Source organism: Peromyscus maniculatus, chromosome 22, assembly GCF_049852395.1.
Source record: "Peromyscus maniculatus bairdii isolate BWxNUB_F1_BW_parent chromosome 22, HU_Pman_BW_mat_3.1, whole genome shotgun sequence".
Lineage (NCBI taxonomy): Eukaryota > Metazoa > Chordata > Mammalia > Rodentia > Cricetidae > Peromyscus > Peromyscus maniculatus.
The window spans coordinates 6,063,103-6,077,858 of NC_134873.1; the positions used below are offsets into that span (position 1 = coordinate 6,063,103).

The 14,756-nt window shown below is 40.5% G+C and overlaps 1 protein-coding gene across 14 annotated transcripts in view; it reads left to right on the forward strand.

Annotated features, from left to right (window-relative positions):
• Nucleotides 1–1,552: 1,552 nt before the first annotated feature.
• LOC102904751 (uncharacterized) overlaps nt 1,553–14,756 on the forward strand; it is a 64,681-nt gene continuing 51,477 nt past the window's right edge. For 7 of the 14 annotated variants that reach the window (XR_006067040.2, XM_076559066.1, XM_076559067.1 and 4 more), the window contains exons 1-7: nt 1,782–1,932; nt 5,166–5,226; nt 5,967–6,091; nt 11,318–11,566; nt 11,942–12,086; nt 13,030–13,113; nt 14,501–14,676. The gene's annotated coding sequence lies outside the window, so the exon portion shown is untranslated. The other 7 variants (XM_076559064.1, XM_076559058.1, XM_076559060.1 and 4 more) reach the window with 7 other exon arrangements.

Consider the following 14,756-nt stretch of genomic DNA (forward strand, 5'->3'; position numbering starts at 1 on the left):
TTGCCACTGCTGCTGGCTGCTGCTTCAGCACCGTCACAGATGCCAGACAGGGTGTCAAAAAGTGGACCGTGGACTGGGGGCGGGGGGGGGGGGGGGGCAAAGGCCAGGGTGCCATAGATCCAAGTGGACTCCAGGACAAAGACTGACACTAATGGTCCCCAAAGCTGGGGTGGCAGAGCCTGCACATGCTTTGCTATTTGCTCTTTTGAAATAGGGTCTTTCTTTTAACCCAGGACTGCCTAAATCTCACAGTGATCCTCCTGCCACAGTGTGCTCAGTACAGAGGACAGTTGTGTGCCACACCTGTAAGGATTTGATCCTTAATTACGTAATCAGCCTTCCCTGGCTTCCCAGCCTAAAAAGAGGGTGAGCCCTCTGTGGGCTCTCTCTCTGTCCCCTCTCCTCTCCGCTCCTTCCTCCCGTCGGCTCCCCTCTCTCCCTCCCCCTTTTGTGTCTCTCTGTCTCTGTCTCTGTCTCTGTCTGTCTCTCTCTCTCTTTCTCCCCTCTCCCACCCCCCAATAAAGCTCTAAAAAGGTAACCATGGCTATGATTCTTTTAATCAGCACGCTGCTCCGACGGCATGGTCGCTGCAGGTGGCGACCAGCCACGAGGGGCAGTGCCGTGGCATAACCAACAACACCTAGCTTTTGTTATTTAATGAGTAAATGTGCAGAATTAATACAAGTCAGGCGTGGTTTTGCAGGCCTTTAATCTTAGCACTCTGCAGCAGAGGCAAACTGATCCTCATGTTCTCGAGGCTAGCCTGGTCTGCATAGTGAGTTCCCATCCAGACAGGGGTACTGAGTGAGACCCTGACAAAGAAAATGAAACAATAGGAGCATGATGTGAAAACTTTTTTTCTTATTTGGTTTACTTAATTTCCACTAACGATGCAGAATTGAGAGAAAAGCAAACCTGTAGACTCATATATCAAGTGAGCAGTAAAATATGCATAATTTAGTCATCAGAATATTGAGGCTCTATAGTAAATGTGGAATGATTACGTATAAATACTCACTTTGATCTCATGGGGATTAGTTGAATAAAATCCTGTATTTACATTGATGGACTTTTTCTACAGAATAATAGTTTAAGAGACCACAGATTTTTGGTGCATATTGTTAAATCAAAGTTTCTTTCTTTAAATCACAACACGTTTTTCACAGCCTGGCCTGAGGAATGGCTAGCCGAGATATGGGCAGATTTCCTTTGTCCTTTCTCAGTTTCATAGCAAAACGGAACTGGTGCCCCAGAAGTGTGTCCTCAGCCCCCAGGAACCTGGTAAGAGTTGAGGTCTGACTCAGCACATGCCTGGTCCATGCAAAGGTTCAAGCTGCCCGTTTGATTTCTAGCTGGATGGTGGGAGCCCCTCACTGCACGCTGCAGGCTGCCATGGGTTTGGTGGCAGGGTTGGTCTTGCCAGTCCAGACACTTACTCTGGTCCTACTGGGTAAACATCCGAGTTTAGGTTCATTCTCATAAAATTGCTTTGATATATTAAATGGGTTCCTTAGCTGGTTGTCTGGGGTTTGAAACCTAACACCCTGAGCCCAGGAGAAAGAAAGTGGAGTGCCTACTGACTGTAGGAAAAATGTAGGGACGATTTTGCAGTGCAGGCCCAAGTTCTGCTGCAGTGCCATTCTCTGCAAGTCTGGGGGCAGTTCTGTGCTTGGAGTGGACTTCAGGATTGTTAACTGCTGTGCCGTTGGGAAACTCTCTAAGGGAGCTGTCCCTGTCACTCAGGCATCACTAGCCAATCAGGACCTGAAGATGGACAGCCAGCCAGAATAGGAGCGGAAACTTCTGTTCCGCCATGCTGCAGACTCCCTGAGTGGCTCCCTGAGTGCGGGCTACTCTCCTGATCCGTGTGCTGGACTGTGACCCGCTGCCGGGAGCTTTTAGGAGAGCCGGGTGAGCTCGGAATCCGCCATGGTAAGCACGGGGTCGCTGTCCCTACGCAGGGAGGAGCCAAGGGAGCTGGTGTGGGGTCCTCCAGAGGCAGTGAGAATCGGCGGCCTGACGCGGTGCCCGTGTGGTCCCTGAGGTCCCTGCTGCCCTTGCTCCTTTTCCTGACGACCTCTGAATAACTTCCACCTTTGGTCTGCACTTGCGCATGACATGGGGATGGGGTAGGGGGAGTACTCGGTGTGTGGATTACCTGCTTATTGCGACTTCACCGTGCACGCATGCGCTGCTTGGCGCCCTGGAAAGCAAATTTCTGAACTCGCAGAGCCCTGGTCACTGTAGTGTCTTCTAGAAGTTCTGCACTTGGCACTGAACATTCAGATGTAGGATCCGTCTGGGGTTAATTCTGTGCAGGACATAATGCCTGTGATATTAACAGATGTGCACGTGGGTGGTAAGGCCAGACTTACTAGGTCTCCTGTTGTAATGTGTCACGATGAACTATATATTAACTGTGTTTTTATGTCTAAGTTTTCCCCTAGGTTCTGTTGATCTCTTCTTTCCCAGACAGTACAGACTTTTTTTCAGGTGTCTGTGAAGTTGTGAAGTTAGATGTAACTTTGTGTGCTATTTATTCACTCTTGTGTTGATCATTTTTTCATTCCTGATGACTTTTTTTTGCCATCGGTTTTCTGTTGTTCATAGTATAAATCGTTAGCGTTTTTATTGGACTTTTATTGCGTTTATAGCTTAAATTCAGTACTGAAATAAAACTGAGGCTTCCTGTCTACATTCCTGACATTTTCCTCCTTTTATTGTGTTCCTTGATTCTTATAATTACAGTTGTAGTTTTGGCTGCAGATATTTGTCACATTTCTTTGTATTTCTGGCTGTTTTATCTACAGAATCATATGAGAGATATGAGGGTATGTGTCTTTAGTTTTTCAACATTTGTTTATTTCATGTGTATGAGTGTTTTGCTTGCATGTATGTATGTTCACCATCTGTGTGTTTGGTGCCCACTGAAGACAGAAGGGAGCATTGGATGCCCTGCAACGGGATGTAGGCATGATTGTGCATCACCATGTTAGTGCAGGGAATTAAACTCATGTCTTGTACAAGAGTAATAACTGCTGAGCCATCTCTCTAGTCCTAAACATAATATTTTCAAAAGTTTATGTGTGTGCGCACACAGGCACACACCGAAAATCAAATGTTAAGAGAATTGAGGTTTGCTTAAAAATCTGCCTTAGTGGGGTTGGGAGATGACTCAGGAGGTATGCTGGTTAGATTTGGTCAGCTTGACACAAGCTAGAGTCAGACTGGCTTGTAGGAAAATCTATAGGGTATTTTCTTGCTTAATAATTGATGTAATGGCGTCGATTTCACTGTGGGTGGTCCCACCCTGGGCAGGTGCTCCCGATTGTGTAAGGAAGCAAACTGAACAAGCCATGATAGCCGGAGCACAGTAAGCAACATTTGCTGTATGTGAGTCAGCAAATCTGTTTCTGGCCAGCTCCTCTTTGTGTGTTAGGTAGAGCTGGAAGCTTGTAATTACTGAAGAGAATTTTCTTTATGTTAGCTCTAGGAGGGTGTTCTATGGTTGCCTTGATCCCAGTGTGTAGCCTACAGGGCCTTGGTATTTCTGTCCCCCTGAATCTCCTCAATGCTTGGATTAAAGGTTTGTAGCACCACACAGTCCTGAAACTACCCATTTGAGTCATGAAGTGGTCTCTCCATTGCAGTAAGACAAAGGATTGGTGTGTGGAGTGTGATTTTTCTCTAAACCCGCATGGACACCTGCTAAAGACACTATCTACCTTTTCCCCAAAGCCTCTCTCCCCTCCTGCCCTGTTTACTGGTTAGGTGTCACTCTAGAGCTGCCTGCTTTGTCGGCTACTACTACAAAAGCCACACCAGTGTCCCACAAGTCTCCTCTCACCCTGCTCTCATCCCTGATCACGTGGGAAGGGATGTCTCTCTGTGATTTGGGAAATTTTCTCAGACAAGTCTTTCATTCTACTTGGAGACACCCTTATTGAAATTCTTGTCAAGAAGACACTTCTCTTTGTTCCCGCTCTTTCCTGCAGTTCCACAACTTCCTTACGCACAGATGGTCTCTGTGACCCTTTCCTTGTCTCCTCCTTCCAGGAGCTACCTGCAGTCCTGCAGTTTCCGCCAGTATTTTTGAGAATTCTCTAATCCGTCAGGCAGTAACTTATTACAAATGCATTGCATTGTAGAAGTATATTAGCTTTATAGTTTGTTGTTTGTTTGTTTGTTCAGCCGGGGTCTCAATATGTAGCTTTGGCTCTCCTGGAAATCACCAGGCTGGCATGGAAACCATAGATATTCACCTGCCTCTGCCAACTGAGGTCTGGGATTAAAGGTGTGTACCACCCTGTCCATTTTGTCATTATGTTCTGAAGTTAATAATTTTGATACAAATTTGCTGATGTATACTCAATAGCATTAATCTCTTTGAATGTCTCTCTGTGTATCTTTAATAGTCTTTCACTTTACAATACCATATCCTATTCAGTGGACCCAGAAATGAGAGCCATGATCCTTCTTTCCTGTTTGCTTTCTAAAATGAGTTTGTGTTTGCATTTGAAATTCTGTGACATGGACTAAATGCATTGAGCACACATTACATAAACTTATTTTCAGTAAAGGGTACGTATACATGCTGGGTAGTGGTGGCGCACACCTTTAAGCCCAGCACTTGGGAGGCAGAGGCAGGTGGATCTTTGTGAGTTCAAGGCCAGCCTGGTCTCCAAAGTGAGTTCCAGGAAAGGTGCAAAGCTACACAGAGAAACCCTGTCTCGAAAAAACCAAAACAAAAAACAAAACAAAACAACAACAACAACAACAACAACAAAAAAAAAAAAACCAAACAAAAAAAGGGTATGTATACAATGCAGTCAGTATCACCCTTTCTTTTATATACATATTTGGATTCTTTTTGGATGTAGTAACCTGAATGTAATGAGGGAGGAGTAGGCTTTGCTGAGCCCTTCCTAGCACAGTCTATACACAGATGGCATGCTGGAAACCTGCAGAATCCTCATTGCTATAGGTATAAATGTGAGTCACTTCTTTTAAAAAAAGGAGGACAGGAGTTTCTTGGTTATTGGTGCTCCTGTGATTTTGATTGTGAAAGAAGAAAAGTATGGTTGTTTCTAAGGTTCACTGAACATAGTAAGACAAATTTTGCATAATTTTCAATATGTCATATATTTTCTGGTACTATATTTTAGGCTACAAATGGGAAGACCACAACATCGAAGAACATTGTCAAAGTTCTAGAAGACATGAAAGGTAATTTTCATATGAAAACTAATACAAATGTGCCTGTGAAAAAAATTGAATGTGCCTTGAACCTTCAGGAAAAGCAACAGTGTAAATAAGCACAGCTTCACGTGTACTGATAACTCTTAAATTCTCTTAGTACCATGTACCTCATGTGAGATAGCTGATCTCTGTTTGCCAACCATATGTCTAAGAAAGAAGACAAGGAAATAATACTTTAGCAGATGTCATGGTTTTAATCATAGCCCTGAACTAACCATGTTGACAGCTGAGCATGGTGGACCATGCCTTTAATCCTAGAATTTGTGAGTCAGAGGCAGGTGGATCTCTGTGAGTTTGAGGCCAGCCTGGTCTACAAAGTGAGTTCCAGGACAGCCAGGGATGTTATATATACAGAGAAACCTTGTCTCAAAAAACCACATACACAAAAAAAGTTGAAGAACTTTCAGTCATTTAGTTTCATACCTTCATAAGCTTCATTCAAGTTTAGCAAAAGGTACACACCTTGATTAGGGGATCAGTGTATGTCCAAGACTTTTATAAGCAAATCAAACATATTAAAGGAGTGTTACTCATATACTTGAAGTGACTTACCATAGTTTAATGAGAGGGACAGTTTTTGAGAGTCAAGAAGGTTGCTTTGGTGGAAAGACAGACCTTAATCCCTATACCACATCTCTATGAGGAACAAAAAGTTAAATGCTTGAATGAAGTGTGAAAAGTTTTATTTGTTATTCTTCCTTTACTAGGTGTGTCATCTGTCACTCTGGATACAAACCATGTGATCCTGAGCAGCATGAAAAGAAGCAATGTACTGCTGTGTCTTCCAGAACAGTTAGAAAATATATAGTAGTCCTTACTATGCATAGACTTGGTAAGTGTGATACAAGTTTACTATTAATTTGTTTTCCAACTTCAGTGGGAATACATGAACAGACTCACTTTGGAAAAGATCCTTGTGAGGACAAGGAATGTAGAAATTCTTTGGTTTGTCCTGGATTACATTACACATGGAGCGTTACAGAAAACATTATGAATGCATGGTGGTAAAGATCTGAGTTTTTTTAATTTTCATCAAAGATGTGAAAGAACTCATATGGGAAAAGGAAGTGATAAGTATGAGCCATGTACTAAACCTTTAACCATCACAGGTATCTTAAAACATATATAAGACCCCTAATGAAGAGAAAAACCTATGAATGTAATAAACATGAAAAAATGTTTAGGTCTATTTACAGGAAGGAACTCATTTAGAAGTAAAACCCTATGAGCATAAACCTCATTGTAAATTTTTTAACATTCCAAACTTCTCTTTGGTTTTATGAAAGACTTTATACAATTGAAAACATTCACCACTGTGGTCAATATGGTAATGTATTTATATGTCCTAGTTTTCTAAGTAGACATGAAGGAAGTCATCTGTGTGTGTGTGTGTGTGTGTGTGTGTGTGTGTGTGTGTATTTTACCTTATGAGTGTAATCCATGTGGTATGGCTTTTGCACATTTCAATAGTCTTCGAAAATACGAGAAAACATCATGCTAGTTGAGAAAACCTATGAATGTAATCAATACAGTAAAGCCTTTTCATAGTGCAGTAGTCTTCAAACACATGAATCTTGATGTCATACTGGAGAGAAACATTATGAATGTAATCAATGTGCTAAAGCCTTTGCAAAACAGAGTCAATTTGTAGAATAACGAGAAGTATTACTATGCATTACTAGCATGACAGTTCCTCCTTAAATCTTACATTATCCTCCCATTCTTTGATCCAAAGGTAGGTCTTTTTTTTTTCTTTCTTCAAGACAGGATTTCTCTATGAAACAGTCCTGCTTGTCCTAGAACTCGCTCTGTAGACCAGGCTGGCCATGAACTAAAAGAGATCCATCTGCCTTTGCCTCCAGAGTGCTGGTATTTAAGGTGTGAGCCACCACCGCCTGGCCAAATGTAGGTCATTTCAAAACATATCTTACCTGGGTATAGTGATGAATGCTTGCAATTTCACCAAGTGGGAGACAGAAGAAGGTAGATCTTTCTGAGTTTGAGTCTAACCTGGTCCACATCACCAGGACAACCATGGCGATGTAGAGAGTTCCTGTCTTAAAAAAATGTAAATTAAAAAAAGAAAAAGTGTATATCATATTATGGAACTTTTCCTAATATAATCTGGACTCTACTCAACTAATCCTTTTGTTGTCATTATTGACATCAAGAGAACTGTTAATAATGATGATAAAAAGCTTTGCAGAGTCTATTCAAAGAGGGATAGAAATCCATTCAATCCTTCCATAACCATGTAGCAGATACTTTTATCACCTCCAAGTGGTAGAAGATAGGAGTAGTGGAGCAACTACATCTTCAGCATCATGATGGCATTTGGGGCTGGAGAGCTGATTCAGTGGCACTGCTCCTGGTCCGTTCCCAAGTTTGGGTTTATAGCCTGGACATCAGATGGCTCAGAACCAACTGTAATTTGACATCCAGGAGATCTGATGCCATCTTGTGGCTTCCTGGGCTACCAGGTATGCAAATATATATGCATATCTTTATATTTTATATAGTATATATAAAATAAATATATTTATATATCTATATATATGACTCAGCCTTGTAAAAAGGGCTTTCATCAGTATTTTACAAAATTAAAATGAAAATTTAATTCAGTGTATTGTGAGAACACGTTTCTGAAATGGAGCCCTGTGAGGAGAATTCTGAGTATTGTGGGAATACTAAGAAAACAAGACAAGAGTCTTATCACCTTACTTTCTTCAAAACAGGGGTTTGTTCTTGGAATGTGTTTCCTTGTTCCTCCTAGGTGTAGCAGATAGGAGTGAGTAGACCTAAGATTACTCACTATTGCTTGCTTTCCTTATTCCATTAAATGTTAGACTATCTTTATATGTTTCTACAGAAAAACATTTTTGTCATGCATGGCTAGTCCTTGTGATTGTCTATAGATTGAACTCATGAGAAATTTACTCATGTGAGCTTTCGTAACCAACAGAGTACAAATTGTCTGCAACTCTGTACAAATTTGTTTCTTATATAAGACTTTAGTTTACTGCTTGTATTGGTTCTATTCTACCAGCTCCCCTACCTCTAGAGTCATGGTTAAGTGGTTGCTGGACAGGGACCTGAAATCAGCCAAGAGATAAGGGATTGGGGACCCTCACAGAAGGAAGTGAGTGAGAATAATGGGCATAAACCAAGGAAGGCTTTGCATTATGTTGAGTTTATGTATCATTTTTTAAGAAAAGGAAGAACATAAGTATTAAAATCACATCTACTAGATTGCTTATAAGTTGCTTTTGATTAAAATCCCAGTTTTCCTGAAGAAGGAACTTGAGATGAAGAAGTATGGCACAGAGTCTTAAAGAATATTGAAAGGGCATATAAACAAGGGGGAAAGATTCCCTGGTAGTTTGGGGTCACTTGACCATTAATTCAGACTGTTATCGAAATACTTAAGGAAGATAAGGAGGATATTAATCAGGAGGAAGAGATAACAAAGTCCTTGAATGAATAAAAATGGATGATCAAACCTTAAGATTGGTAAATGAGACAAAAAAGAATATCTTCCCTGTTCATGCAAAATCAAAAGTAAACATTTCACCACAAAAGCTAAGATGATGATGATGATAACTGTCCCAGATCCCTTACTGTAGCCTCTTTTAGATAGATATCCTCCATTACCTGAAAATGGCCCTGAAGCACAGGGTGAGGAATTTGATAAATAATGTAATCTTAAATTCCCTCCTGTTTCTGAGGAGAACTTTGGAGAGCCTGTGAAAAAGCCAGTGGTATAACACAGGCAAGCTTGGGTATGCAGAGAAAAGGAATTTGTTCACCAATTCCTTTCCCATCTTTTGAAATGCACTTGGTATTTCAAGTCAATTGCTGCAAAATCAAAATATTTAACACCTAATTATTCACTAACCAACCTGTTTAAAACTCTAGAAGGAGAGACAGCATCAAACAGTTCTCACATCTTATCTCAAGAGGCAAGGGAAGAACTGCAGCTATTTGAATCCAGACTAAAAGAGGCATTTGTGTATCATGGGGGTCCTTCACTGCCTTTCAACTTAATTTCCCACTAAATTGTCTCCTATAGTTGTTATAGCACAAGAGGATAAACATCTGGAATTGATTTATTTACATGATAAGGGCAATAAAATACCAAATGCTTGCATTACTATTCTTGCTCAATTATTAGATCAGTAGAAGAACTTATGTCAACAATTATATGGATTTGATACTTGCTGTATTGTATTATAGCTGACTCAGTTTTAAATAGTGTTATACACCTCACCTAGGCAGTGGTAGCATATACCTTTAATCCTAGCACTTGGGAGGCAGAGTCAAGTGGATCTCTGTGAGTTTGAGTCCAGCCTGATTTACATAAAGATTTCCAGGGTTAAACAGAGAAGCCCTGTTTCAATTACTCTCCTCCACCCCACCCCCCAAAAAAAGAAAAAAGAAGAAAAAGTTTTATGTAACCCTATGGATTTTCAGATTTGATTTGTAGATTGCTATAGAAGAATACAAAATCATTTTCCACTGGCAAGCTATGAGATTTTTATCATGAGAGCTGAATTTGTGATTATAAAAATTGTCAAACCTCCCATTCCTTAGGCAGATACTTATTTTATTAATAATAACTTATCTAATGGAATAGGAGGGATTTGTGGTCCAAATATTCTTCAGTCTCTTAATTCTTCTTTTTCCTCAGTCCAAAGGGTAAACTGTTTGTTTTGATTAATCTAGTATGGTTAATTCATAAACCCTTTAATGTCATTTTTCCATCTCCTTATGTTGGACCTTATGGAGGACCACTCCAGTAGTACAGACTGCTTCAGTTTCATCTTCCTTTTCTTTTATGTTCCTCCTGCTACCTCTGGTTAAAGCCTGCACACATCCTTTGTTCATTGCTCATTCTCATGCACACCCTAACCTCCCTGGTTTTGTTGAAGAAAGAAATCAGCAGGGTGATGCATTAACCTGCCCTATTTTTACTTCTCCATAATTTCTTCATGTACAGTGCCACATCCCATTCAGAGAAGTGAGACAAATAGTGCAGGGATGTCCTGTTTGTGCTCCCTGACACTGTCGTAGTCACATAGCTGGAATTAATCCCAGAGGTAAAAGTGCTAATGAAGTGTGGCAAAGGGATGTCACTCACTTTGCTCTTGTGCCTTGGATACTATACCTCTATGTATGTATTAATACACATTCTAAATTTCTTTGGGCTCTACCTCAATCCTCAGAAAATGGTACTGCAGCATGCTCTTCTCTCATCCAAACTCTTTCTGTTATGGGAATTCCTACTACTATAAAAACTGAAACTGGAGTAGACTATAGCAGTAAAAAATTAGTCTTATGGCAACTTGATATGCCATGTTTTGTTAATCCTAAAAGGAGACCTGCCCTTTCCTGAGTAGAAATAGGAGGAGTGGATTGGGATTTGGAAAAGCGGGGGGAATGATGGAGAGGGACTGGGAAGAGACATGGGAGGGGAAACTGCAGCCAGGATGAAAAATAAATACATTTTTGAAAAAAATTACATTAAAGATCAGAGTATCAATGATATTAAAGGAATTCCATATAATCCTCAAGGCCAGGGAAAAAATTGAAAGAGCACATAGACCATTAAAACAACAATTACTGAAAAATAAAAAGGGGAGCTGGGTGTGGTGGCACACGCCTTTAATCTGAGCACTTGGGAGTTGGAGGCAGGTGGATCTCTGTGAATTTGGGGCCAGCATAGTCTACAAAGTGAGTTACAGACAGCCAGGGCTGTTACACAGAGAAACTCTCTAAAAACTGAAAAAAAAAAAATTAAATAAATGGATAAAAAGCAGAGCACAAAGGGGTATGCTTGCACTTTACTTATATACTCTTAAGTTCATTATTTTCAAATGTGATGTATATTTGAGAGCTCACAAACATTTGTCCACAGAGCATTGTGAATGGCCTTTAAATATGCCGATGTCATTTAAACAGTTTGAGACTTGGAAGCCCATTTGACTGAAGACAGTAGGGAAGGGGTATTCGTCTATGGTTGCACATACGTCTACTGAAACATTATGAATTTCTCTTTTAGCTCCTCCAGCTCTGTGCAATCAAGGACAGCGACTTGGTGCAAAGAGTCTGTAGAAATCACCAGAAAGATAGCAAACCTCCAGCTGCAGAGCAAAAGGACTGTATCATCAGAATTCATGTCTGCCCACCTGGGTCCATTTTAAAGCCCTGTAACATCAAGGGAGAAGTTATTCTACGAAACACACAGAGCCCCACGTCCCCCCGGAATGTCTTTCTGGTGATGCTATCCTCTTTGACCTGTGTGTCTGTGGTGAGTGCCTCAGAACTTGTCTCTCCAGCTCCTGTTATCTTTACTAATGCCTGTTTATGACTGGAACTTGAGACCATAATGGACTCATTTATCCATCTGAGGAAGGGACTGCATTTAATTTTTCCTTGGTATTTGGATCACTTCTCATTTGCATAGGACATTATAACATTTGTTTTTCTTTTAAAAGAAAATATGGGCTTAAGTTTTCTGAGATATCAGAACTCCTTATATATGGTTCTCTTTTCAAGCTATTCTCTAGATTTTTCTGATCAGTACAGTAATGGTAACCGACAGTACCAGACACATATTGATTTCCTGTTCTTGCTTTCACTGTTCTAATAGTATTCATTACGGTTTTAATTTGCTTGCTTTCAGGATGCTCATGCATGAAATGACAGTGACACTTATTTACAACATCTCGAACCAAAACCACCCTGGATATCCTGCATTTAAAAAATACAAAGGGGGAGATGACACCACTGGAGTGGAGTACTTACTGTGAACAGATTTCTGGGTGTTTGTGAGTATTCCCTAAAGAAATCAAGACGAAGAGTCTAGTGACCTCAGTTTCTTTTCTTTTCTTTTATTATTGTTATTTTTAATTTTTGGTTTTTCAAGACAGGGTTTCTCTGTAGTTTTGGTGCCTGTCCTGGATCTCACTCTGTAGACTTTTAAACTCACAGAGATCCGCCTGCCTCTGCCTCCCGAGTGCTGGGATTAAAGGCGTGAGCCACCACCGCCTGGCTTGACCTCAGTTTCTTTTAAACACAGAATTGGTCTTAGAATGTGTTTTTGTACCGGGTGGTGGTGGCACACACCTTTAAGCCCAGCACTTGGGAGGCAGAGGCAGGCAGATCTCTGTGAGTTCGAGACCAGCCTGGTCTCTTAAGCGAGTTCCAGGAAAGGTGCAAAGCTACACAGAGAAACCCTGTCTCGAAAAAAACCAAAAAAAAAAAAAAAAGGAATGTGTTTTTGTATTCCTTCCGTAGATAGCAGTTAGGAATCAATTTACATGAGATTATTTAGTATTTCTTGTTTTTGTATTAAATAATCATACCTCTATGGAAATACTTCTTTTGCCATGTGCAGCTCCTTCTCATTGTAAACAGCTTGAACGCATGAGAACTTTACTGAGGTGACACTTTTTAATCCTGAGAGTATAAATTATTTGGGGCTCTGTATGATGTTGTCTGTTGCATAAGACTTTACTCTGCCTCATTTATCAGCTCCATTCTTCCAGGTCGCATTGCCTCTACAGCCAGGACAAGGCTCCCCACTTGAGCCACCCCATTCCCTGTCTTAGAGACTCTAGGTAGAGGCTCCACAGGTGACCATACCCCAAGCCCCTCATTGTGGTAGAACCTGAATGTTTGCCTGTCCCCAACCCCTAGAATGAGAGAATACCAGCTGTAACTATGTGCTATGTGTAAAGATAATCACGTTTATTTTATGTGTGTCTGCAGGGGGTGAATACATGCCACAGAGCATAGGTGGCAGTTAGAGAACAACTTGAGAATTGGTTCTCACCATGTTAGAAGCAAACTCAGGTCAGTAATACTGGCAGCAAGCCACTTTCTCAGCTGATTCAACTCCCTGTTTTGAGAAACAGGTTAGTAGATTCTTAACTAAATATTCTTGTACCTTTTTCCCTGAAACTATCAAATTTCATACAGATACACATTCTAAATGGAGAGCCTTAAGAAGAAGAGTTCCCTTAACCCAAAAATGGCAAAATCAACAAGTTCATGTTGTGAAACTTGCCAAACTTTTCATAGGCTTTGGCTGCCTTCTGGTAACTACCGCAGGGGTAATATATAGAATGAGGTATTGTTAATGGATATAATGAACATTAAAATTTTCTTGTAGGTATGCAGTGGTAGCTCATGCCTTGAATTCCGGCGCTTGGGAAGCAAAAGTAGTAAATGTCTGAGTTCAAGGCCAGCCTGGTCTATAGCATGAGTTTAGTGTAGCCAGAGGTACACAGGGGAACCCCTTGTTAAAAACAAAGAAAAGTTTTTGAAAGGATGTAAGATATACATCATTGTATTGATGCATTTTCAGCATTTCAATGGGGCACTGTCTTAAGTAATAAAAAGGCTTCATTAGTTATATTACTTTTTTTTAAAAGATTTATTTATTTATTATACATACAGTGTTCTTTTTTTTTTTTTTTTTTTTTTTTGGTTTTTTTTTTTTTTCGAGACAGGGTTTCTCTGTGTAGCTTTGCGCCTTTCCTGGAGCTCACTTGGTAGCCCAGGCTGGCCTCGAACTCACAAAGATCCGCCTGCCTCTGCCTTCCGAGTGCTGGGCTTAAAGGCGTGCGCCACCACGCCCGGCTACATACAGTGTTCTTTCTGCATGTGTCCTTGTAGGCCAAAAGAGGGCACCAGATCTCATTACAGGTGGTTGAGAGCCACCATGTGGTTGCTGGAATTGAACTCAGGACCTCTGGAAGAGCAGCCAGTGCTCTTAACCACTGAGCCATCTCTCCAGCCCCCAACATTTTTAAAAAGCTTTAAGTATATGCCTGTTGCTTAAAAATTAGGCAGATAATGTTCCAGTTTATAGGTCACAAAATGTTTTACAGCATTGAAATATTAAACATATTACTGATATCCCTTATAGTCCTCAGGGATAGGCCATCATTGAAAGAACTAATAGAAAATTAAAAGCATGTTAATTAAACCAAAAGGGGGAAAGACAGCCCTTAATCCTGTGAACATCCTATTTGACTCACTATTTACTAACTTTTATGAATCATAATGATAATGATCTTATGCCTGCCAAAATTCATTGTCAGTCTATAATTGGAGAAAGTATTGAGCATGATGTACTACATCCTATTTGTAGGGGAAGAATGTCTTCAATGGAAAAAAGGAAATATTTTAATGGGAATGTTATAAATGTGAAAAGGGTATGATTGTGTTTCAACAGATAGAGGTGATTGTTGATTTCAGACAGAGTGCGGAAATTAAAAGATGAGTAAGTGACTATGGCTTGACCCTGATTTGTCTCCTGAAGAAATGGCTCATCTGACTTTGGGTCGGACTCCCTGAATAATTGCCATACCATCACCTTCTAAAAACCAACTGTATCTTTCCTACCTGGAGGTAGGTAAAAAATTAGCCAATGAAGGAGAAGAGATGGTTCATTATATGGGTGGGGCTAAATAAAACACCTGAATCCTTGT